Genomic DNA, 26380 nt, shown 5'->3' with positions numbered 1-26380 from the left:
AGGTCCATGGTTATTGGAATCTCCCCAGCATAAAAATAGCAGGCCGCAGCCGCCCCAGAAGTGGCGCATCCATTAGATGCGCCAATCCTGGTGCTTCGCCCCAGCTCATCCCGCGCCCTGGTGCGGTGGCAAACGGGGTAATATTTGGGGTTAATACCAGATGTGTAATGTCACCTGGCATCAAGCCCTGGGGTTGGTGAGGTCAGGCGTCTATCAGATACCCGACATCACCAACCCAGTCAGTAATAAAAAAAAAATACACGACAAACACATTTTTATTTGAAAAAACACTCCCCAAAACATTCCCTCTTTAACCAATTTATTAGATTGAAAAACAAATCCAGGTCTGGTGTAATCCAAGGGGTTGCCATGACGATGCACACTGTCCCAGTCAATGAAGAGCAGGATGTTCCCCATTGGCTGGGAGAGCAGTGCAGTGACCTGAGCTAACATCAATGGGTCAGCCCAGGTCACTGCAGGGGGGTGAGAAGTGCTGCTGTCAGTGAGGTACATTACCTGCGCTGATCTCCAGCACACTGACAGCCCCTGTCACTGAGGTCAATGACCGGCGCCTTCACATCAAGTATCGCGAGAGGTCCGTGACGTCACCGCCAGTGTCAGTCTCGGGTCGGAAGCGATAGGTGATGTGACAAGCGGCGGCCATGGAGGAGAGTGACAGCGCTGAGGTCGGGATGGCGGGACTTCATCACCGCAGGTAAGCCGAGCGAGCGAGCGAGCGAGCGGGCGGGCGGGCGGGGGGGGGGGGGGTGGATGTGTGTGTGTGTGTTTGTGTATGTGTATGTATGTGTACATGCCGCGGGCAGGAGGGGGTGGAGCGAGCTGAGCGGGAAAGTGTGGGCTTCCTGCACGTAACTAAGATAAACATCGGGTTACTAACCAAAGCGCTTTGCTTGGATACCCGATGTTTATCTTGGTTACCAGCTTGTGGCAGGCTGCCAGCGATGGCTCCTGCTCACTGTAGCTGTAAAAAGCCCTGCTTTTTGCTGCTAGAACCGTTCTCGAACGTATCTAGAACTATCGAGCTTTTAGCAAAAAGCTCGAGTTCTAGTTCGATCTCGAACAGCCCAAAAATCACTCGAGCCTAGAACTGGAGAACCACGAACCACGAACCGCGCTCAACTCTACTCCTCATCTCTTCCCTCCAGTGATCCAAGATGAACAGGAACTGCATCCGCATCCTCCTGCATAGCTGCTCTGTCTCCTGCTCGATCCAGGTCGCGGTCCCGGGAACAGCACGTTCCGGTGACCAGCTCCACTCCGCCATCTTGCCTCTGCGCTGTCCAGGAACGTTATGGCAGAGTCCTGGAGTCCCTGCTTCTCTTCCGCTGTAGTTAAATTCCGGCACGCCCCCTCGGTTTTCACTCAGCACTCCTCTCGATGCTGTGGCCCTCTGGGAACTTCCAGTTCCAGCCTCACACACAGGACGAAGGGCAGGGCTTCTGCTTTGCGCACTTTCGCGGGGAAGATGGTGTTTTTTGGCGCAAAAATATGGCGGAAGATGGCGGAATTGGCAGGAACGGGATCTTGACTCGCGTATTTCGGTCTTCAAGCCACACGATACCCAGGTAAGTGGGTCCTGCTAGTATCCTGTTCGTGGCGCCAGGTTTTTCGAGGTATGCCATCCCCGTGTCAGCAGTCAAGCTGCTCGGATCCGGATCCGCGGTGGATCGAGGGGCGTCCGGACCCGAGGGTCTCGCGGCCACTCAAATGAAGTGGGTATTTACAAGGGGGTGATATATTGAGAGTTTGTGATGCCACACGTGGTGTGTGGTAAGCTGGAGTACCACCGTTGCAGCTGGGAGTACCCGGTGGCGATGGAGTGGGCAGCCAGGTGTTTAAACTCTCCACAGGTAGGGGGGAAATGCCCTGGGACACAGTGACGGTAACAGGGATGTGCCATTGAGGAGGTAAGGGTCACTTGCGTACTCACTCAGTCCAATAACGCTGACACCGACAACTTTAGTAAACCAAAGTTCTGGACACCACTGCCGCTGAGGGGGGAGCACGTTTGGGTCCCATTTCTGCTGGTGTTACCTGTTGATCTGTAACCTTTCCTTTGGCACCTTGTTTCCTTCTAGTTGGTCCCTGTAGCTTGAAACTAGTCGGGTCCCGCTCCCCAGTATGGCTAAATGAGGGAGTTTTCTCTCAGGGTTCATGATTGGGATTTCTTGGACCGTATTTGTGGAAAGTCTTATCCCTCTCGTTGCGCTAGTACCCCGATTTTGGAGCGGGTGGAGAGCGGATCTTGAAGGCTCCATTCTCGTCGGGCGAATTGTCAGGTTGCCTGAAGCTACTTCCTGACCTAGGTTCCACATACCCCGTCGTGCCCTGGTCCCAGCCCGGTGGTGGTACAAGGCCGCCAACTGTCCTCCAAAACAATGCCGCCCTTGTCACGATCCCCTGCGACCGGGGGTCCAGAGCCTACCAGGCCCAGACCAACATCTGCTACCTAGTAATTCCAAGGAGCCCAGCTCCTGACCTCCTCTCACTTTCACCTCCAACACTACACTCTCCCTTTCTCTAACTGACTTCTGACCTCTCCTTAACCAACCCCCCAAGTGGGCTACCTTATTCCACTCAGGCTGTCCACTGGTGTGTCTGGTGCAGAATGTTCCTAGGATTTTGATTAGCTGGTTTTGGCAACACCAATGGTTAGGGACCCGTAACCAAGGAGGAGGTGGATATTGCACAGAAGGGCAGATTGAACAATACCCTGTGACGACCTGATAGGCCCGGGCGTCACACTAACAAAACAATTGTCTTGCAGCAGGAAATTTTATATGGTAGCCCTATAACCAATGAAAAGCGGATCACGGAATAAGTTGATGGACTGAATCCACCACAGAATGAGTGACCTTGCCTTGTGGCTTAGGGGGTATGAACAGTGATTGTCATTAGAGGTGAAGTGTTTTAGAATTAGCTTTAAAATTTCGATTTATGTATTACACCTTCTATGGCTTCATTCTTGATATCATTCCATGTTGGTGTCCTTTGTTTTGAGTTTATTTTACTTTAAAGGATATGTTATCACTGAATGTATTTACAAGGAACCTCAGAAAATCTCATACACCATGCTGGCACTGCAAAAACCAGTGGATTTTCAGCATGCAGCTTAGATACACCCGAATTGTCGCTGCATAGAAATATAACTTTAAGGGTCAACTTTAGACCCTTTTAACAGCATACATGTCTATGTAGGCTTCAAAATACAAGGACCTGAAAACTTGTATGGCTCCCAAGTGTTGATCCAGTACTGAAAAATACTGTTCTGAACAGTTATGCTAATGAGGCTCAAATGCTTTGTGGTGGACCGATGGATGGCAAGTGCATAAGTCAGAGGTGTACTTAGGCTTTCCGGCACCCGGGGCAAGAATTCAATTTGGCGCCCCCCCCCCCCATGTGACCAGTTATTTATATGTGATTTGCACATTTAGTCACGTGATGACGAGCTGCTCTTAATAATTCTCTCAATGTTCAAAGAGAAACATAACAGAGAAAAGTGGAGAGGGGTGATAATGCCGCGCCGAAAGATCACTTGCAATGTCAGATTAACGTATCTTTATTATTGGCATAGGTCTACGCGTTTCAGGAGCTCTGCTCCCTTCCTCAGGACCGACAAGCATCAAAGAAACATCAAATCTACAATTGTGACGGCAGACATACATTAAATAGCCACATTGACATCACAAGGACCATCCCTCTTGGAAAAAAACGACCGGGAAAAACAACAAAGCAATGCAGTAAAATAATGACGTCACAGATATATTTACATTTATAAATAAAGATGTAAAGATATGTATATACAAAGAATCACATGAAATAAATATTAAAATCTGTATAAAAAATGTGTATTTATTGTGATGTGAGTGAGCGAAAATATATCAAAAAAATGTGTATTATATATAAGATAGTATGTGTGCGGGGACCAGAACTCACATACATTTATAATTCGTGCAGCACATTAAAGGATTGCAAGGTGGAGGAGATCCAGTGTAGCCACCAAGGCGTGTGATCTTTTTTCATAAGAAAGAACACATAACTAAAGAGAACAGTTGTGAAGAAGGGGGGTGAAAGGACCTTCAATAGAATGTGAAACTGAGACAGATTTTTATGAATTAATCTAAGTGGAATGAATAATGAAGATGGTGAAAAAAGGTGTGTGTGAAACCGCTACAGATCTTCAACACTGACAGCGGTTCACCAGAGTTCAATAGCGCGGGAAAAAGATAGACCGCGCCTGCGCCAAGGATATGTATCAGGGGCAGGCAGGTTAAAAGAGTTCATAAGCGTGGGATAAAAGGACAAAGCGCATGCGTGCAACCCGACAATAGAGATAGTATATGTGTCAACTATTGTCTATTCTCTATTCTCTATTGTTCTCTTTAGTTATGTGTTCTTTCTTATGAAAAAAGATCACACGCCTTGGTGGCTACACTGGATCTCCTCCACCTTGCAATCCTTTAATGTGCTGCACGAATTATAAATGTATGTGAGTTCTGGTCCCCGCACACATACTATCTTATATATAATACACATTTTTTTGATATATTTTCGCTCACTCACATCACAATAAATACACATTTTTTATACAGATTTTAATATTTATTTCATGTGATTCTTTGTATATACATATCTTTACATCTTTATTTATAAATGTAAATATATCCGTGACGTCATTATTTTACTGCATTGCTTTGTTGTTTTTCCAGCTCGTTTTTTTCCAAGAGGGATGGTCCTTGTGACGTCAATGTGGCTATTTAATGTATGTCTGCCTTCACAATTGTAGATTTGATGTTTCTTTGATGCTTGTCGGTCCTGAGGAAGGGAGCAGAGCTCCTGAAACGCGTAGACCTATGCCAATAATAAAGATACGTTAATCTGACATTGCAAGTGATCTTTTGGCGCGGCATTATCACCCCTCTCCACTTTTCTCTGTTATCTGCCATCGGGTGGCTGCAGCCTGGATCAGAGTATTATACGCGAGTAAAGGAGTTGTGACTTGCACAACCACATCTGGTGAGTTTTTACTCCCCCTCCCCCCTCACCCCATGTTATTGGGGTAATACCCTATCTGCGCTTTTATTTCCACAGCTCTATTTACAAAGAGAAACATAGGAAGAGAAGCGAATTGTCTCATGCAAGTATGAAAATCACATATGAGTGGAGAGGCCATGTGGTGACTGCTGGAACCAGAAGCAGAGCTAAATCCTGACAGGGAGTATATTACACGCTGTTAGGATTGGGCTACACTGTTTAATCTATATATATAATTGCCTTATTCTGTCTGTCTGTCTGTCTGTCTGTCTTGCTCCAAAATTGTGTCCTTACCGTGACATGTCCTTACAGTGACAAACAGCGGATTGGTCGCTGGGCTCGCCATGGCCCCGCCCCCCCGCACGGATTGGCCGCTCGCCTCGGCTCCTCCCCACCGCACGGATTGGCCATGTCCTTACGGTGACAAACAGCGGATTGGCCGCTGGGCTCGCCATGGCCCCGCCCCCCCGCACGGATTGGCCGCTCGGCTTCACGGATTTGCCATGGCCCCGCCCCCCGCACGGATTGGCCGCTTGGCCTCACGGATTGGCCTCTCTCCCAGGCTCCGCCCCCCACACGGAATGGCCTCTCGCCCCGAGATGAGCGCATCAAGGTCCTGCAGCGGCGGAACACACACACACGCACACACATCAGATCACACTCACTCTCACACACACCTCACACACACATCAGATCGCATCCACATACTCACAACATCCTGTGATATCGCTTGCTTCTCGGCGGCGATACTGTGCAGTGACCTTCCAGGACTTGCCGGAGGATCACATGGCCGGAAGCATGTGGTATCTCCGGATGTTGTGATTGTGTCAGCGCGTATGTGCGATATCGTCAGTGTGTGTGTGTGAGTGTATGCGATCGGATGTGTGTGAGTGTGTTCTGATGTGTGTGTGTGTGAGTGTATGCGATCGGATCTGTGAGCGTCGGCAGAGGAGCACGGCGTGCAGCACAGCTGCTGGGATCGCCCACCGGTGGGCACAGGGAGAAGTGGGGTGTGTGTGTGAGTGTATGCGATCAGATGTGTGCGTGTTTACTGTCTGATGTGTGCTGTGGAGCACGATGGGGGGTGGGAAGCATGGGGGATGGAGCACGATGGGGGGTGCGCAGCATGGGGGATGGAGCACAATGGGGGGTGCGCAGCATGGGGGATGGAGCACGATGGGGGGTGCGCAGCATGGGGGATGGAGCACGTTTGGGAGTGCGCAGCTTGGGGGATAGAGCACGATGGGGAGTGCGCAGCATGGGGGATGGAGCATGATGGGGAATGCGCAGCATGGGGGATGGAGCACAATGGGGAGTGCGCAGCATGGGGGATGGAGCACGATGGGGAGTGCGCAGCATGGGGGATGGAGCACGATGGGGAGTACGCAGCATGGGGGATGGAGCACGATGGGGAGTGCGCAGCATGGGGGATGGAGCATGTTTGGGAGTGCGCAGCATGGGGGATGGAGCACGATGGGGAATGCGCAGCATGGTGGATGGAGCACGATGGGGAATGCGCAGCATGGGGGATGGAGCAAGTTGGGGAGTGCGCAGCATGGGGGATGGAGCACGTTTGGGAGTGCGCAGCATGGGGGATGGAGCACAATGGGGAGTGCGCAGCATGGTGGATGGAGCACGATGGGGAATGCGCAGCATGGGGGATGGAGCACGATGGGGATTGCGCAGCATGGGGGATGGAGCACGATGGCGTGTGCGCAGCATGGGGGATGGAGCACGATGGGGGGTGCACACCTCCCCCCAAAACACACACACACACCGCCACACACGCACTGCACAACACACCACACACACACTGGGAACCACAAACACCGCCCTACACAGACACCCACACACACAGACAACGCCGCACACACACAACACCCAACACACAAACAGCGCAGCACACACAAATATACGCACATACCGCACAACACACACATTGCACAAAACATACCTCCCACCAAAACACACACACACCCCACACCCACACAAACCGCGCAACACACAGCACTCCACAAACAACGCAACACACACAACGCAACACACAAACAACACCGCTCTCACCTCCCGCCACACCCAGACAACACCCAGAACATGTACAGCTCCCTACACAAACACTTGGTAACTACAGACAACAACATCTATATATATATATATATATATATATATATATAACAAAAATCATACATTAACTACACAATACGTAAATTCTAGAATACCCGATGCGTAGAATCGGGCCACCTTCTAGTTTGATAAATAAAGGGCTTCTCCAGGTTTGAGATAAAAATCTGCAGTCACTCTATCTGTCACTCTATGTGACTGCAGACTTCTGAATTCTCACACTGCACACTGTCAGGATTCTCTGGTGCCGGCGGTGAGTGGGAGGTCACGAAACTGCAAGTATGGGATTAACATACATGTGGTCACGTGCCGTCTAGACATGCGTGGCCTCGCCCAATGAAAATGAGTTGAGTAAGGCCGGACACATCTAGTCAAGAATGTGGCCAGAAATATAAAACTCTCATACTTGCGCTCACATGACCGTCCACTCTCATCACTGGCACCGGAGAATCGTAAAGGTGTGCAAGCGCTGTGAGAATTCAGAAGCCTGCAGTCACCTAGAGAGACTGGAAACTTTCATCTCAAACCTGGACAAGACTTTACTTATAAAATTAAGCAGTGTAGCCCAATTCTAAGTAAAGAGGTTGTCCAATCTCACAATTTATGAATTGTTACTTGTGTACAGGATCAGAACTAGTAACAGCAGCAGAACCACCAGAGGTACAGAAATACATAATTGAAACACCCAACAGTACAGAAACACAGCATCACAACCACCAGCAGTACAGAAATTCATCATCCGAACCACCAGCAGCACAGAAATACATCCATATAACCCCATAAGTTTAGAAACACAGCATCAAAACCCTCATTAGTACAGAAATACATCATCAAAACCACAAGAATGGTACATCAATTGTAATGTTAGGTCAGACACATAGACATTTGTATTGCAGGAATCTACAACTTCCAGTACATCCTTAAAGGGAATTTGTCACCAGGATTTTAACACCTAATTTGAGAGCAGCATAACGTAGGGGCAGAGATCCTGATTCTAGCGGTGTGTCACTTACTATGCTGCTTAGTGTAGTTTTGATAAAATCACTATTTAATCAGCAGTAGATTATCATTACATAACTGCTTGGCGTGCTGCCAGGTAGTCCAGCATATTCATGAGCTTTGTAAAACTGCTAGATCTGCAGCAGAGAAAACATTGATTTTATCAAAATGACAGCAAACAGCTCAGTAAGTGACACATCGCTGGAATCAGGGTCTGTCTCTACATTATGCTGCTCTCAGATGAGGAAGCAAAAACCTGCTGACATATTCCTTTTAACAATGGTAAGGAGATACTTGGGAGTTATCAGTCATCATCAGACTGAGGACTATACAGGAACTACAGTAAGACCTCGGTTCCACTTGCGTTTTGCACGGACAAGTGCAATCCGAAAAATCATCGAATTGCACTCGCACCAGTGTAAAATGATGGGGCAGTGTCCATCTGCGATTGATTTTTCATGATATATTGGCATGAAAAAAAATTTCAGCATGCTGCGAGAGTCTGAGAGTCTCAGCTCACACACCCATACAGGTCTACGGAAGCGTGTGAAACATCGCACTGTACTTGGATGTCATCAGAGTGCAGTACGATGTATGCAGAGACAGGCCGTGGAGAAGGGGGAGAATTACTCCCTCCGTTCCTCTTGTCCAAAGCTGTGATCTGATAGCAAGATTGGATCACAGCCGCATGACACTCGGCTCATGATCGCAGCAGAGTCTGAGCCAAGTGATGCAATCGCATCTGATGCTCTCGCATGGGAAGCAATGCGCAAGTGAGACTGAGGCCTAATGATGAGAATTAGTCAGTATCACAAATAAAGGCTGGAGTCACATTAGCATATGGCATCCAATGCGAGTGCAACGGATGCAATATGATAATGACCCTTGGCTCAGGCTCTACTGCCAGCGTGTGCCAATTGTCATGCGACTGTAACCCGATCTTGCGATACATGCACACAAAGACACATTACAGATATTATTAATATGGGGAGGCCGGCAGCAGCCTCACTCATCTCCCCCGCTTGTGTCCGTCCAGCTCCTCCTCGGCATGTTCACCTCCACTGCTTGTCTCCGTCCAGCTCCTCCTCGCCATGTGGCTGTGCCGCGCTGATTGGTGGCCATGACTAACAGACATGGCCACACACAGAGCACACTGACACTGTGTATATATATCACAGGAGAGGCTGGGGACATACAGCAATGGGGGGGACATGCAGCTCTAGAGGGGGGCAATCAGATCAGTGGTAGTATACAGCACTGGGGTGGGGGACGTACAGCTGTGGGGGCTATATAGCACTAGGGTGGGGAACATACAGCTCTGGGGGGTATACAGCTCTGGGGTAGTATACTGCACTGGAGTGGGGGTGTACAGCTCTGGGGTGGTATACTGCACTGGAGTGAGGGGGACATACAGCACTGGGGTTATACAGCACCGGAGTGGAGGACCAACAGCTCTGAGGGTATACAGCACTGGAGTGGGGGAGAAACAGCTCTGGGGGGTATACAGCACTGGAGTGGGGGACAAACAGCTCTGGGCGGTATACAGCACTGGGGTGGGAGGAGATACAGCTCTGAGAAGTATATAGCACTGGAGTGTGGGGAACAGACAGTTCTGGTGGGTATACAGCACTGGGGTGGGGTTAATAGACAGTGCTGGCGGTACATAGCACTGGGGTGGGGATAATATACAGTTCTGGGGGTATATAGTACTAGGGTGGGATAAATACACAGTTCTGGGAGTATATAGCACTGGGGTGGGGTTAATAGACAGTTCTGGGGGTATAAAGCACTGGGTGGGGTTAATAGACAGTTCTGAGGGTATATAGCACTGGGTGGAGTTAATAGAAGAGTTCTGGGGTATATAGCACTGGGTGGGGTTAATAGAAGAGTTCTGGGGTATATAGCACTGGGTGGGGTTAATAGACAGTTCTGGGCTATATAGCACTGGGTGGGGTTAATAGACAGTTCTGGGGTATACAGCACTGGGTGGGGTTAATAGACAGTTCTAGGGTATATAGCACAGGGTGGGGTTAATAGACAGTTCTGGGGTATACAGCACTGGATGGGGTTAATAGACAGTTCTGGGGGTATACAACACTGGGTGGGGTTAATAAACAGTACTGGGGGTATATAGCACTGGGTGGGGTTAGTAGACAGTTCTGGGCTATATAGCACTGGGTGGAGTTAATAGAAGAGTTATGGGGTATATAGCACTGGGTGGGGTTAATAGAAGAGTTCTGGGGTATACAGCACTGGGTGGGGTTAATAGACAGTTCTAGGGTATATAGCACTGGGTGGGGTTAATAGACAGTTCTGGGGTATACAGCACTGGGTGGGTTTAATAGACAGTTCTGGGGTATATAGCACTGGGGGGGGGTTAATAGACATTTCTGGGGCTATAAAGCACTGGGTGGGGTTAGTAGACAGTTCTGGGCTATATAGCACTGGGTGGGGTTAATAGAAGAGTTCTGAAGTATACAGCACTGGGTGGCGTTAATAGACAGTTCTGGGGTATATAGAACTGTGTGAGGTTAATAGACAGTTCTGGGGTATATAGAACTGGGTGGGGTTAATAGACAGTTCTGGGGTATACAGCACTGGGTGGGGTTAATAGACAGTACTGGGGGTATATAGCACTGGGGTGGGGATAATATACAGTTCTGGGGGTATATAGCATTAGGGTGGGGAAAATACACAGTTCTGGGGGTATATAGCACTGGGTGGGGTTAATAGACAGTTCTGGGGTATATAGCACTGGGTGGGGTTAATAGACAGTTCTGGGGTATACAGCACTTGGTGGGGTTAATAGACAGTTCTGGGGTATACAGCACTGGGTGGGGTAATAGACAGTTCTGGGGTATACAGCACTGGGTGGGGTTAATAGACAGTTCTGGGGTATATAGAACTGGGTGGAGTTAATAGACAGTTCTGGGGTATATAGAACTGGGTGGAGTTAATAGACAGTTCTGGGGTATATAGCACTGGGTGGGGTTAATAGACAGTTCTAGGGTATATAGCACTGGGTGAGGTTAATAGACAGTTCTGGGGTATACAGCACTGGGTGGCGTTAATAGACAGTTTTGGGGGTGAATAGCACAGGGTGGGGTGAATAGACAGTTTTGGGGGTATATAGCACTGGGTGGGGTTAATAGACAGTTCTGGAGTATACAGCACTGGGTGGGGTTAATAGACAGTTCTGGGTTATATAGCAGTGGGTGGGGTTAATAGACAGTTCTGGAGTATATAGCACTGGGTGAGGTTAATAGACAGTTCTGGGGTATACAGCACTGGGTGGTAATAGACAGTTTTGGGGGTATATAGCACTGGGTGGGGTGAATATACAGTTTTGGGGGTATATAGTGTGACGCCCTGGGCAAGCCAGGGGTCACAGGTAATGACACTACCACACCCTACACCCCGGTTAGGTACACCTTAGCTAAACCTGAAATCCTTGTTGTCTTCCTCCAGGGGCTGATGTCCACACCAGGGGGTGGGCCAGGTGGTTGGCTCCACCCACCAAGGAGTTCACAGTCCTGGAGGCGGGAAAACTAGGCAGATGAGTGAAATGAGTTTAGGAGTTGAGTGGTAAAGGAGCAAGGGTGAGGAGGAAAGTGACAGAAGTAGAGCCTGAAGTTAGTCCGGGTGTGTGCCCCGGACTGAGACAGCAAGGTTAGCAGACGGCGGTGACCGTCTGCAGTGGAGGCTGATCGGAGGTTGCTGAAAGGACCGTGGACGGGTGGTGGTGTCGCGGGCGGAGGAGGGGACGCCGCACTCTCCCCCCGCTCGGGTCCGGCTGCCGCGGCTGCCGCGGCCTGCTGCTGCTCGGTGGCTCGAGCGATGGGCCGAATCCCGGAGACTCTAGCGGTGCTCCTCGCCCGTGAGTGAAAAGGGAGGTTTTGGGTGTGGGGATTGTTTATTGTCCGTGACGCCACCCACGGTTGTGGTGATTGAGTGTACACCACCGCTGCTCTGGCTGGGGATCCCGGGAGTGATGGTGTGGAGCAGCCAGTTGTTGTGTTGCCCCTCCGTGGGTAGGGGATGGTGATACCGGGGCCCAGTGATGAGGTTGGGATGGTGGACAGGCGGGCTATGGGGCCTGTGGAGGTGCAGGGGTGCAGGGGCAGTGCTGTGCCGCACGGCACGGAGGTACTCACTCAGCCAGTAAACACGACACAGTTCTCGGTAAACAAACGGCTGGTTGGACGGGTCCCTCAGACGGTTGCGCTGCTGATATCCCCTGCAGTTGACAGTGACGGTCTCTTTCCTGCACCTATGTGTTGTTGTTTGGTTGCGATGGGTTCCACCGGTAACCCGCTCCCCGGCCTGGATATGAACCGGAGGAGCTCCACTCTTGCCCGCAGGCGCTGGCCCTGGGAAACTGGTGCCTTGGCGGTGGCGGTGTCTCCCCTTAACGGTTGGACTGTTGCCTTCAATCGGGACTTGGTTGTTGGGAGACAGTCGTCCCCTTCACTGACGGATTTGGCAAATTATGGCGACTCCTAGCCTTGCCGGGATCCGAAAGGCCCCTGCCCTGGTGCTGACTAATCTTCGTATACCACTCCGGTACCGCCGGGTCACCACCCGTCCGCGGTCCTTTCGGCAACCTCCAATCAGTCTCGCCTGCAGACGGTCACCGCCGTCTGCCAACCTTGCTGTCTCAGTCCGGGGCACACACCCGGACCAACTTCAGGCTTCTTGCTGTCACTACTCCTACTTTCCTCCTTCACCACTTCACCAGCTTCACTTCACTTCCTTTCACTTTCACTGCCCTAGCTGGACTGCGTGGTTTTCCCGCCTCCAGAGCTGTGAACTCCTCGGTGGGTGGAGCCAACCGCCTGGCCCACCCCCTGGTGTGGACACCAGCTCCTGGAGGAAGGCAACAAGGATTTCAGTTTTGACAGTGTGTTCCTGCAGGGAATGTGGGGTGCGTGTGGTGTTGTGACCTGTGACCCCTGGCTTGCCCAGGGCGTCACAGTGGCCCGGCGGTACCGGACCGGTATACAAAGAGAAGCCAGCACCATTGGCAGGGGCCTTTCGGATCCCAGCAAGGCTTGGAGTCGCCGTGAATTTGCCAAATCCATCAGTGAAGGGGACCTCCGGGTCTCCAAACAACTAACTCCCGATTGAAGGCAACAGTCCAACCGTATGAGAGAGACACCGCCACCGCCAAGGCACCAGTTTCTCAGGGCCAGCGCCTGCGGGCAAAGAGGGGCTCCTCCGGCCCATATCCAAGTCGGGGAGCGGGTTACCGGTGGGAATCCATCGCTACCAACATTTCACAAGGTGCAGGGAAAGAGACAGTCACCGTTAACTACCGGGGAAAAGCAACAGCAGCCGTCCGTGGGAACCGTCTTTCCAGCCGTGTGTTTTACCGAGAACTGTGTCAACGTCTCAGGCTGAGTGAGTACCACCGTGCCGTACGGCACAGCGCTGCCCCCGCGACCCTGCACCTCACCAGGCCCTGCACCCGGCCTGCCATCCACCCCTACCCCATCACCGGGCCCCGGGACAACCAACCTCCTACCCACGGAGGGGAGAAATAACAACAAAGCTGCTCCCTGTCACCGCTCCCGGGATCCCCATACAGAGCAGCGGTGGTGTCCACACAATCACCACAACCGTGGATGGCGTCACGGACAATAAATCCCCAAAACCAATCCCCTTTTCACTCACGGGCGAGGAGCGCCGCTCGAGTCCCCGGGATCCGGCACATCGCTCGAGCCACCGAGCAGCAGAGGCCGCAGCAGCAGCGGAAGCCGGACCCGAGCAGAGGGAGAGCGCAGCGTCCCCTCCTCCGCCCGTGACAACTTGGCGTCACGAACAGGATCTTACCGCTCTGCCGTCTGGTAGAGGTGCGCCTTGTTACCGCCGGAGGTGTCCGGCCGAAAAATTTCAGAAGCCGCCATCTTTGACGCGAAAAGTTCCCGCTCGAGCGTCTTCTCGAGTAGTGGAGGCGCGAAGGCCAAAACCCCGCCCCGATAGAGGAGGGGCCGGAAAAAGGCTAAGGGGGACGAAATGGCGACTGGTCGCATGTAGCCGCGGCTATAAAAGCAGAGACGCCAGGACTCTGCAGCAATATTGGGTTCCTGGAAGGCTCGATTGTCAAGATGCACAGTCCGACCGCCAACGAGGACGCTCCTGCACCCGGCACGGCGATGTGGCTGAAAGACCGGACAGCCCCGTTGAATAACCGTCTGCAAGCCCATATGCAGCTCCTCCTAGAGGAGTGGGAGACCGACATGGCGGACGTAGTGGCTGCTATGCGGAGACGCGAGGTGGAAGAGGATTTGGAGGAGCGGGTAAGAGACCCACGCCCCTGTATTCCCGAGGGATCGGCCATTGAAGCTGAGGAGCCCGGCCTACCCCGCTCACCCTGCCTCTCTCCCCGCTACCCGTGTTAGCTGCTGCCGCTCCGCCACTAGGCCCGCTACCCGCCCAACCGGTAGCGAACCCTGCCAATCTGCCCCGGCGGACCAACCGGCTGCAGACGCCCAAGACGTCCCTGAATTACTCCCGGGGGAACCGCTAGGACCGCGGCCCCTTAACAAAAATGTGCCAGAAGTCCCGGCAGTGATTGCGCCAGACCCCGAGCCTGGGACCGTAGCATGGATGAAGGCCCGGGTGATTGCGTTCCACCAACGTCAACAGGATCAGATCTTCCGGATGATGGAGCAGTAGACCAACGAGGTGGAGATGCTGATTGCAACTGCCCCGATGTACGGGAGGGGAACAGATGTAACAGAGTCGACTGGTGACCCACGTCCCTATGTCCTACCAGGACCGGCCGCTGCGGCTGAGGGGCCCGGCCTAGTCTCGACCTATGCATCACCCTTGCCGTTACTTATGGGACGCCTCAGTGTAAACTCACCTGATCCGCTGCCCCGTGCTACTGCGGAAGGATCTGATGTGCAGGATGCTGGAGACCAGGAGGCTGCGGCAGCTGGCGGCAACCCGCCTGACGCAGATGCAAGTGATGGTGACTCCAGCGACGCCGGCTCTGGTGCTGAACTCACCCCTGAAGGTGAGGGGGCAAGTGAGTGTCTCCGCTATGTGGGGGAACCAGTAGTTTATTACACCGCGCGTAATGGTGGGAATGGATACCGGGCGCCCATGTCACAGCAAGCCTGTCACTGCATGTTTGATATGCTGGTGGCAGAGGACCCAGCAGACACAGAAGAGTCACAGTAAGGGCAGCGGAGCACCGTTGTCACAGTCCCCGTTGGGACCACCAGTATGTGTGTTAAAAGTTTGAAAGTTTTTGAAAAATGAAAATGATTACCGAAGCCTCATCTGATTGAACCGTGATTGAACCGGCCGTTGCCGGCACTGTTGTCCCCGTGGGGACCGCTTGAAAAGTTGCGTAAGGGACTCCTTACGGACAAGCCCGTGAACTTGCAGGGCAACCACAAACGTTAGTGGCTTGTAAATATGTTGTGTTGTTGCAGCTTACCGTTACCGCCTCCGGAGAGGCAGGTTGGAGGGAGGGCCCGCAGTAGAGCAGGCTGGGGCCCAGCCACCACCGGAACCGGTGGCTACCCTCTGGAGGGGAAGGACAGATCCAGCTCGGGTAACTTGGTGCTGGACTGGGGTCAAGGGGTGCTGCCTGTTTCTTTAGGGGCAGCATCAGGGCCAGGTTACTTGGGTGGTTGAGAGCGGAAGCCGTAACCATTAAAACCGTTTTGCAACGTTTAAGAAAAGTGCCTCCCGTTGTGGGATGATGTTATTTTATTTGTATTATGTTTTTATCTTTTTCAGAAAAATAAAACCGGTGTTGGACGGGCAGCCCGCGGACGGTCTGCATTTTGCTAAGGGGGAATGTGACGCCCTGGGCAAGCCAGAGGTCACAGGTAATGACACCACCACACCCTACACCCCGGTTAGGTACACCTTAGCTAAACCTGAAATCCTTGTTGCCTTCCTCCAGGGGCTGATGTCCACACCAGGGGGTGGGCCAGACAGTTGGCTCCACCCACCAAGGAGTTCACAGTCCTGGAGGCGGGAAAACCAGGCAGATGAGTGAGATGAGTTTAGGAGTTGAGTGATAAAGGAGCAAGGGTGAGGAGGAAAGTGACAGAAGTAGAGCCTGAAGTTAGTCCGGGTGTGTGCCCCGGACTGAAACAGCAAGGTTAGCAGACGGCGGTGACCGTCTGCAGTGGAGGCTGATCGGAGGTTGCTGAAAGGACCGTGGACGGGTGGTGGCCCGGCGGTACCGGACCGGTATACAAAGAGAAGCCAGCACCATTGGCAGGGGCCTTTCGGATCCCGGCAAGGCTTGGAGTCGCCGTGAATTTGCCAAATCCGTCAGTGAAGGGGACCTCTGGGTCTCCAAACAACTAACTCCCGATTGAAGGCAACAGTCCAACCGTATGAGAGAGACACCGCCACCGCCAAGGCACCAGTTTCTCAGGGCCAGCGCCCGCGGGCAAAGAGGGGCTCCTCCGGCCCATATCCAAGTCGGGGAGCGGGTTACCGGTGGGAATCCATCGCTACCAACATTTCACAAGGTGCAGGGAAAGAGACAGTCACCGTTAACTACCGGGGAAAAGCAACAGCAGCCGTCCGTGGGAACCGTCTTTCCAGCCGTGTGTTTTACCGAGAACTGTGTCAACGTCTCAGGCTGAGTGAGTACCACCGTGCCGTACGGCACAGCGTTGCCCCAGCGACCCTGCACCTCACCAGGCCCCGCACCCGGCCTGCCATCCACCCCTACCCCATCACCGGGCCCCGGGACAACCAACCCCCTACCCACGGAGGGGAGAAATAACAACAAAGCTGCTCCCTGTCACCACTTCCGGGATCCCCATACAGAGCAGCGGTGGTGTCCACACAATCACCACAACCGTGGGTGGCGTCACAGACAATAAATCCCCAAAACCAATCCCCTTTTCATTCACGGGCGAGGAGCGCCGCTCGAGTCCCCGGGATCCGGCACATCGCTCGAGCCACCGAGCAGCAGAGGCCGCAGCAGCAGCGGCAGCCGGACCCGAGCAGAGGGAGAGCGCAGCGTCCCCTCCTCCGCCCGCGACAATAGCACTGGGTGGGGTTAATAGACAGTTTTGGGTTATATAGCACTGGGTGGGGTTAATAGACAGTTCTGGGGTATATAGCAGAGGGTGGGGTTAATAGACAGTTCTGGGTGTATATAGCACTGGGTGGTGTTAATAGACAGTTCTGGGGTATACAGCACTTGGTGGGGTTAATAGACAGTTCTGGGGTATACAGCACTGGGTGGGGTTAATAGACAGTTTTGGGGGTATATAGCACCGGTTGGGGTTAATAGACAGTTCTGGGGTGTACAGCACTGGGTGGGGTTAATAGACAGTTCTGGGGTATATAGCACTGGGTGGGGTTAAGAGACAGTTCTGGGGTATATAGAACTGTGTGAGGTTAATAGACAGTTCTGGGGTATATAGAACTGGGTGGGGTTAATAGACAGTTCTGGGGTATATAGCACTGGGTGGGGTTAATAGACAGTTCTGCGGTATATAGCCCTGGGTGAGGTTAACAGACAGTTCTGTGGTATACAGCACTGGGAGGGGTTAATAGACAGTTCTGGGGTATACAGCACTGGCTGGGGTTAATAGACAGTTCTGGGGTATACAGCATTGGGTGGGGTTAATAGACAGTACTGGGGGTATATAGCACTGGGGTGGGGATAATATACAGTTCTGGGGGTATATAGCATTAGGGTGGGGTAAATACACAGTTCTGGGGGTATATAGCACTGGGTGGGGTTAATAGACAGTTCTAAGGTATACAGCACTGGGTGGGGTTAATAGACAGTTCTAGTGTATATAGCACTGGGTGGGGTTAATAGACAGTTCTGGGGTATATAGCACTGGGTGGGGTTAATAGACAGTTCTGGGGTATACAGCACTGGGTGGGGTTAATAGACAGTTCTGAGGTATATAGAACTGGGTGGAGTTAATAGACAGTTCTGGGGTATATAGAGCTGGGTGGAGTTAATAGACAGTTCTGGCGTATATAGCACTGGGGGGGGGGGTTAATAGAAAGATCTGGGGTATATAGCACTGGGTGAGGTTAATAGACAGTTCTGAGGTATACAGCACTGGGTGGCGTTAATAGACAGTTTTGGGGGTATATAGCACTGGGTGGGGTGAATAGACAGTTTTGGGGGTATATAGCACTGGGTGGGGTTAATAGACAGTTCTGGAGTATACAGCACTGGGTGGGGTTAATAGACAGTTCTGGGATATATAGCACTGGGTGGGGTTAATAGACAGTTCTGGGGTATATAGCACTGGGTGGGGTTAATAGACAGTTCTGGCGTATATAGCACTGGGGGGGTTAATAGACAGTTCTGGGGTATATAGCACTGGGTGAGGTTAATAGACAGTTCTGGGGTATACAGCACTGGGTGGCGTTAATAGACAGTTTTGGGGGTATATAGCACCGGTTGGGGTTAATAGACAGTTCTGGGGTGTACAGCACTGGGTGGGGTTAATAGACAGTTCTGGGGTATATAGCACTGGGTGGGGTTAATAGACAGTTCTGGGGTATATAGAACTGTGTGAGGTTAATAGACAGTTCTGGGGTATATAGAACTGGGTGGGGTTAATAGACAGTTCTGGGGTATATAGCACTGGGTGGGGTTAATAGACAGTTCTGCGGTATATAGCCCTGGGTGAGGTTAACAGACAGTTCTGTGGTATACAGCACTGGGAGGGGTTAATAGACAGTTCTGGGGTATACAGCACTGGCTGGGGTTAATAGACAGTTCTGGGGTATACAGCATTGGGTGGGGTTAATAGACAGTACTGGGGGTATATAGCACTGGGGTGGGGATAATATACAGTTCTGGGGGTATATAGCATTAGGGTGGGGTAAATACACAGTTCTGGGGGTATATAGCACTGGGTGGGGTTAATAGACAGTTCTAAGGTATACAGCACTGGGTGGGGTTAATAGACAGTTCTAGGGTATATAGCACTGGGTGGGGTTAATAGACAGTTCTGGGGTATATAGCACTGGGTGGGGTTAATAGACAGTTCTGGGGTATACAGCACTGGGTGGGGTTAATAGACAGTTCTGAGGTATATAGAACTGGGTGGAGTTAATAGACAGTTCTGGGGTATATAGAACTGGGTGGAGTTAATAGACAGTTCTGGCGTATATAGCACTGGGGGGTTAATAGAAAGATCTGGGGTATATAGCACTGGGTGAGGTTAATAGACAGTTCTGAGGTATACAGCACTGGGTGGGGTTAATAGACAGTTTTGGGGGTATATAGCACTGGGTGGGGTGAATAGACAGTTTTGGGGGTATATAGCACTGGGTGGGGTTAATAGACAGTTCTGGAGTATACAGCACTGGGTGGGGTTAATAGACAGTTCTGGGATATATAGCACTGGGTGGGGTTAATAGAAGCACTGGGTGGGGTTAATAGACAGTTCTGGCGTATATAGCACTGGGGGGGTTAATAGACAGTTCTGGGGTATATAGCACTGGGTGAGGTTAATAGACAGTACTGGGGTATACAGCACTGGGTGGCGTTAATAGACAGTTTTGGGGGTATATAGCACTGGGTGGGGTGAATAGACAGTTTTGGGGGTATATAGCACTGGGTGGGATTAATAGACAGTTCTGGGGTATACAGCACTTGGTGGGGTTAATAGACAGTTCTGGGGTATATAGCACTGGGTGGGGTTAATAGACAGTTTTGGGGGTATATAGCACCGGGTGGGGTTAATAGACAGTTCTGGGGTGTACAGCACTGGGTGGGGTTAATAGACAGTTCTGGGGTATATAGCACTGGGTGGGGTTAATAGACAGTTCTGGGGTATATAGAACTGTGTGAGGTTAATAGACAATTCTGGGGTATATAGAACTGGGTGGGGTTAATAGACAGTTCTGGGGTATATAGCACTGGGTGGGGTTAATAGACAGTTCTGCGGTATATAGCCCTGGGTGAGGTTAACAGACAGTTCTGTGGTATACAGCACTGGGAGGGGTTAATAGACAGTTCTGGGGTATACAGCACTGGCTGGGGTTAATAGACAGTTCTGGGGTATACAGCATTGGGTGGGGTTAATAGACAGTACTGGGGGTATATAGCACTGGGGTGGGGATAATATACAGTTCTGGGGGTATCTAGCATTAGGGTGGGGTAAATACACAGTTCTGGGGGTATATAGCACTGGTTGGGGTTAATAGACAGTTCTAAGGTATACAGCACTGGGTGGGGTTAATAGACAGTTCTAGGGTATATAGCACTGGGTGTGGTTAATAGACAGTTCTGGGGTATATAGCACTGGGTGTGGTTAATAGACAATTCTGGGGTATACAGCACTTGGTGGGGTTAATAGACAGTTCTGGGGTATACAGCACTGGGTGGGGTTAATAGACAGTTCTGAGGTATATAGAACTGGGTGGAGTTAATAGACAGTTCTGGCGTATATAGCACTGGGGGGGTTAATAGACAGTTCTGGGGTATATAGCACTGGGTGAGGTTAATAGACAGTTCTGGGGTATACAGCACTGGGTGGCGTTAATAGACAGTTTTGGGGGTATATAGCACTGGGTGGGGTGAATAGACAGTTTTGGGGGTATATAGCACTGGGTGGGGTTAATAAACAGTTCTGGAGTATACAGCACTGGGTGGGGTTAATAGACAGTTCTGGGTTATATAGCACTGGGTGGGGTTAATAGACAGTTCTGGGTGTATATAGCACTGGGTGGGGTTAATAGACAGTTCTGGGGTATACAGCACTTGGTGGGGTTAATAGACAGTTCTGGGGTATACAGCACTGGGTGGGGTTAATAAACAGTTTTGGGGGTATATATCACTGGGTGGGGTTAATAGACAGTTTTGGGGGTATATAGCACTGGGTTGGGTTAATAGACAGTTCTGGGTTATACAGCACTGGGCGGGGTTAATAGACAGTTTTGGGGGTATATAGCACTGGGTTGGGTTAATAGACAGTTCTGGGTTATACAGCACTGGGCGGGGTTAATAGACAGTTCTGTGTTATATAGCACTGGGTGGGGTTAATGGACAGTTCTCGGGTATACAGCACTGGGTGGGGTTAATAAACAGTTTTGGGGGTATATATCACTGGGTGGGGTTAATAGACAGTTTTGGGGGTATATAGCACTGGGTTGGGTTAATAGACAGTTCTGGGTTATACAGCACTGGGTGGGGTTAATAGACAGTTTTGGGGGTATATAGCACTGGGTTGGGTTAATAGACAGTTCTGGGTTATACAGCACTGGGCGGGGTTAATAGACAGTTCTGTGTTATATAGCACTGGGTGGGGTTAATGGACAGTTCTCGGGTATACAGCACTGGGTGGGGTTAATAGACAGTTCTGGGTTATATAGCACTGGGTGGGGTTAATGGACAGTTCTGGGGTATACAGCACTGGGTGGGGTTAATAGACAGTTTTGGGGTATATAGCACTGGGTGGGGTTAATAGACAGTTCTGGGTTATATAGCACTGGGTGGGGTTAATGGACAGTTCTGGGGTATACAGCACTGGGTGGGGTTAATAGACAGTTCTGGGGTATATAGCACTGGGTGGGGTTAATGGACAGTTCTGGGGTATACAGCACTGGGTGGGGTTAATGGACAGTTCTCGGGTATACAGCACTGGGTGGGGTTAATAGACAGTTCTGGGTTATATAGCACTGGGTGGGGTTAATGGACAGTTCTGGGGTATACAGCACTGGGTGGGGTTAATAGACAGTTCTGGGGTATATAGCACTGGGTGGGGTTAATAGACAGTTTTGGGGTATATAGCACTGGGTGGGGTTAATAGACAGTTCTGGGGTATATAGCACTGGGTGGGGTTAATAGACAGTTCTGGGTTATACAGCACTGGGTGGGATTAATGGACAGTTCTGGGGTATACAGCACTGGGTGGGATTAATGGACAGTTCTGGGTTATACAGCACTGGGTGGGATTAATGGACAGTTCTGGGGTATACAGCACTGGGTGGGGTGAATAGACAGTTCTGGGTTATACAGCACTGGGTGGGATTAATAGACAGTTCTGGGGTATACAGCACTGGGTGGGGGGGACAGGACATACAGCTCAGCGTGAATTTGATGATTCGGCTCCTGTCTGACAGTGTCTTCATCTGTGGGTTGAGCCTAGAATGTATGGGCTCCTTCCAGGTTAGTAGGTGTGACCAGCTTCATGACAAGTCATACATGGAAGGAGCCCGTACATTCTAGCATCTCCCTTTTCTATTTGATGCAGTTCACATTGCGTGCTAGCTCCGCCCACAGATGAACTTAGGCCCTGTAGACCACAGAGAAGGCTGCGTTCAGGTGTGGATGTAAGACTTATCAGCCAGGGAAGTGAGGCTGCCGACATGAGCGCTGCGGGCTCCGGAACTCGGCCCGGGGGCCACAGCATACATCACCGGCTTTGCTGAAAAGTGCTGATGACGTCCCTGTTTGCCTGGGAAACTCAGTTTTCTGCATCAGTTGGCCCAACAGCGCCCCCCCTGACACTGCGCCTGGGGCAGATGCCTCGCCAGCCCACCCCTAGATGCGCCTTTGCATAAGTCCCTTTCATTACTCCCTTCTCTTCATAAAGCACCACTACAGCTTTTTGTTTGTTTTTTATTGCCGTTATTAGGGATTACATATGTGAATGCAATGCATGTAGTTACATACTCAAAGGTACAAGTCTTCACCCATTTTCAGTCCTTCTCTTGCACCATGTCATTCCAGATGTGACCTATGAAATCACACATTTTGTGCGGTGGAGGTCACTTTTTGAAATCTTCTCAATGCAAGTCAATGGGAATTCAGAGGGAAGCTTTGTAGCCTTGTTCTGAGTCCTATTACTTGTATTGAGAAGACTGACTTTCAGAACACACAGTGATCCAGTGGTTTACAAAAAGCCATTATGAGGTGCTGCAGCTAACAGAATGGTGTTAGAAACAGATGAAAACGTCAACCATTGAGTATGTAAATAACCGTATTACACTTACACATTCTCTCACAATAAAGGGTTTCGGGGAAAAAAAGGCTGGAGTGGTGCTTTAATTCACAACTCTGCCCTCTTTTGCATTAATTAAAAAACAGCAAAAAGAGGAAAAATCCTCCAAAAATTAAGTAAATACAGATGTAAAGCTGCACAGGCCAAAAAAACTAATGCACTAGCAGGATGCACCCAGACCTCCACTAGATGGATGCATCACAGGTGCAAGAAGAGCAAATCACTCACACACTTCCAAGAAATGGAGGGGGTGATTGCTTGATGATAAAATTGCACACATGGCTTGCATAGGGCACCGTTCACACATGTAGGTGCACAGTATCTGGTAGCAGCCTATTAGTTATGCCCATACTTCTCGATCAGGCGGGCTGCCCAGTACTATATATGTACACCATACAGGGACACAGACTCAGCAGCACTGGAGGAGGAGAGATAGCTGACCACTTTTCAGCAGCTCTGGAGTAAGGCCATGTTCGCATGTTGCGTCCAGTACCTTGCAGTTAAAAACGCATCCTCTGGCAGAATTTGTCAATGTCAAATTTCTTTGTGACCACAAAAACGCTGGAAAATACGCATGCATTTTTTTGCGTTTTTGCCACGTTTATACAGCGTTTTACATGCATTTTTTTGCGTTTTTGCCACGTTTATACAGCGTTTTACATGCATTTTTTTGCGTTTTTGCCGCGTTTATACAGCGTTTTGCATGCATTTTTTTAAACATTTAAACACTGAAAAAAAATGGTAAAAAATGAAAACAAATATGCTTTAAATCATACAAAAAAAGAGCTAATTTTAATAAAAAGATTAATGTGAACTAATATTTATGTCTAAAATAACGTTAATTTATTGTTTTTTTTTTTTTCTAATTGGACTATATGTGTGTGAAAAAGGAGACGTCATGACCTCACTATTATGTCAAAAACGCATGCGTTTAACATCAAAAAAGCATGTAAAATGCCTGAATTTTGATTGTGTGTGCGTTTTGATAATTCTCATTGACTTCAATGTTAGCAAAACGCTGTCAAAATGGCAAAAACAATTGTTGCTTCTTCAAACGCAGAGATTTTGACAAGTTTTACGCACCTAAAATGCTGCGTTTTTAAAAGCATTGTGCGCACAAGAAAGCCCTATTATCCATAGACTTTGTCTGGAAATCAAAACGCATGCAATTTGGCATTAAAACGCTGCAGCTCAAAACACTGCGGAAACGCATGAAAAAACACAACGTACGCACACGGCCTAAAGATTTCTTGAAGACTAGTAATAGAATCATTTTTCTTTCTAAATATAGCATGTTTGAAAGTAATTGGGACATATTTAAACTTACCATAACATGTAGGGGTGGAACCTGTTAATAAAAAAAGAGATCAATAGTTAAAATATACAAATAGTACTTCAAAATAATTATTAATATCTGATATTGATCTACAAGTAACAATCTATAGAAAATTGTTGTTTCAGCATCTCTATAAACCTAATTAAGGCTGCTTTCACACTACGTTTTTTTAACATCCGTCATTAACGTTTTTTTAACGCAAAAACGGATCCAGTGCAAATGCGTTTTCATTTCAATGCATTTGCAATGGACTCGCGTCAACATGCGTTCACCTGCGTTTGCGTGCGTTATAGTCAGGATCCAGCGACTTGCAGTTTTTTAACTTATTTCAAAAACGCTACTTGTAGCGTTTTTGAGCTGCGTCCAAATACTGCAAATTGCTGGATCCTGACTAAACAGCATGCAAACGCATGTGAACGCTGGCATGCTGATAGACAGGATCCTGCTTGCTCTACTGAGCATGCCCAGAAACCAGCCTCGGGTGATCAGTGTCTCTCTCCACCTCTCTCCACCTCCCTCCCTCTCTCCACCTCCCTCCCTCTCTCCCTTCCTCCCTCTCTCTCTCCACCTCCCTGCCTCCCCCTCCCTCTCTCTCCACTCTCCCCTGCCTGAGAGCGGAGGACACTCGTAACCAAGGTAAACATCGGATAACCGCGGTCTTAGTTACCCGATGTTTACGTTGGTAACGTGTGCAGGGAGCCGGCTCCTAGCAGCTGCAGACGCTCGTAACCAAGGTAAATATAGCGTATCCAAGCAAGTTACCCCATGCTTACCTTGGTTACAAGCCTCCACAGCTGTCAGATGCCGGCTCCCAGTCTATCATGTTCAGTTCCCCTCACTCCCGATCACATGACTCCAATGCCCGCCCATAAACTTAAAGTGACAGGATCCTGCAAAATAACACATGCGTTTGCATGCGTTTTTTTGCTGTAAAAGCAGGATCCGCTTTTGCAGCAAAAAAACGTTCATGACGCATGTTAAAAAAACGTAGTGTGAAAGCAGCCTAATCCAGGTGTCTTTGCCAAATTTCTAGACTGTGTGCAGTGTGAATGAACTCATACAAATGACAGTATATAAGTATAAAAGAAACCTCATTCAGTGTTTGCTATTAGGCTACGCACACATCACCGCATTTACGGTTTGAGTTCTGCCTGTAAAAAACTGACCTCACCAGCAGCACATGGACCGATGTTATTTAATTGGGCTGTTCAGATGACATTTTGTTGAAACAGACTGGATGCATATATTAAAAAATTGCAGCATGCACTAGTCTTTGTATTTTGGACTTGCCTATTCAATTCTTAGGGTGTGCACAAAAAATAAATAAATAGCGCATATACAGATAAACCATATAGCATCTGATCTATCTAATTAATCCATATATTTCTTATCCCATATCTATCTATCTATCTATCTATCTATCTGTCTGTCTCTCTGTCTCTGTCTGTCTGTCTATCTATCCATTTATCTGTCTATCTATCTATCTATTATCTATCTATCCATCTAATATCTATCTATCTATCATATATAAATATATATATATATATTATCTATCTATCTAATATCTATCTATCCATGTATCATATCTATATATATACATTATCTATCTAATGTCTATCTATCTATCCATGTATCTATATATATATATATATATATATATATATATATATATATTATCTATCTATCCATCTATCTATCTGTCTGCCTATCTACAATCCTTACGAACATGACTCCGGAATGTCTGACTGAAGGCCTGTGACCTTCCCCAACAACACCCTACCCCCTAGGGTTCTTATCTAAAATAAACACAAACACTGTGTGACGTTGGAATATAAAGGCCACAGCAGCCCCATTTATTCATAACATAAACATCAGCCATGTAACAATACAACTCTTC

The 26380-nt window shown here is 49.5% G+C and overlaps 1 protein-coding gene across 1 annotated transcript in view; it reads right to left on the bottom strand.

Annotated features, from left to right (window-relative positions):
* The window catches only part of LOC142289876 (pancreatic secretory granule membrane major glycoprotein GP2-like), a 113868-nt gene extending 88542 nt beyond the window's left edge, over window positions 1–25326 (bottom strand). The window contains exons 1-2 of the mRNA XM_075333818.1: window positions 25257–25326; window positions 24475–24495 (exon numbers count right to left, since the gene is read on the bottom strand). The gene's annotated coding sequence lies outside the window, so the exon portion shown is untranslated. The remainder of the gene's footprint in view (window positions 1–24474; window positions 24496–25256) is intronic.
* Window positions 25327–26380: the final 1054 nt, after the last annotated feature.

The sequence above is a fragment of the Anomaloglossus baeobatrachus genome, chromosome 2 (assembly GCF_048569485.1).
Source record: "Anomaloglossus baeobatrachus isolate aAnoBae1 chromosome 2, aAnoBae1.hap1, whole genome shotgun sequence".
NCBI classification, from domain to species: Eukaryota; Metazoa; Chordata; class Amphibia; order Anura; family Aromobatidae; genus Anomaloglossus; species Anomaloglossus baeobatrachus.
The sequence above is the reverse complement of the archived record's forward strand: the minus strand, read 5'-3'. Positions and strand labels throughout refer to the sequence as shown.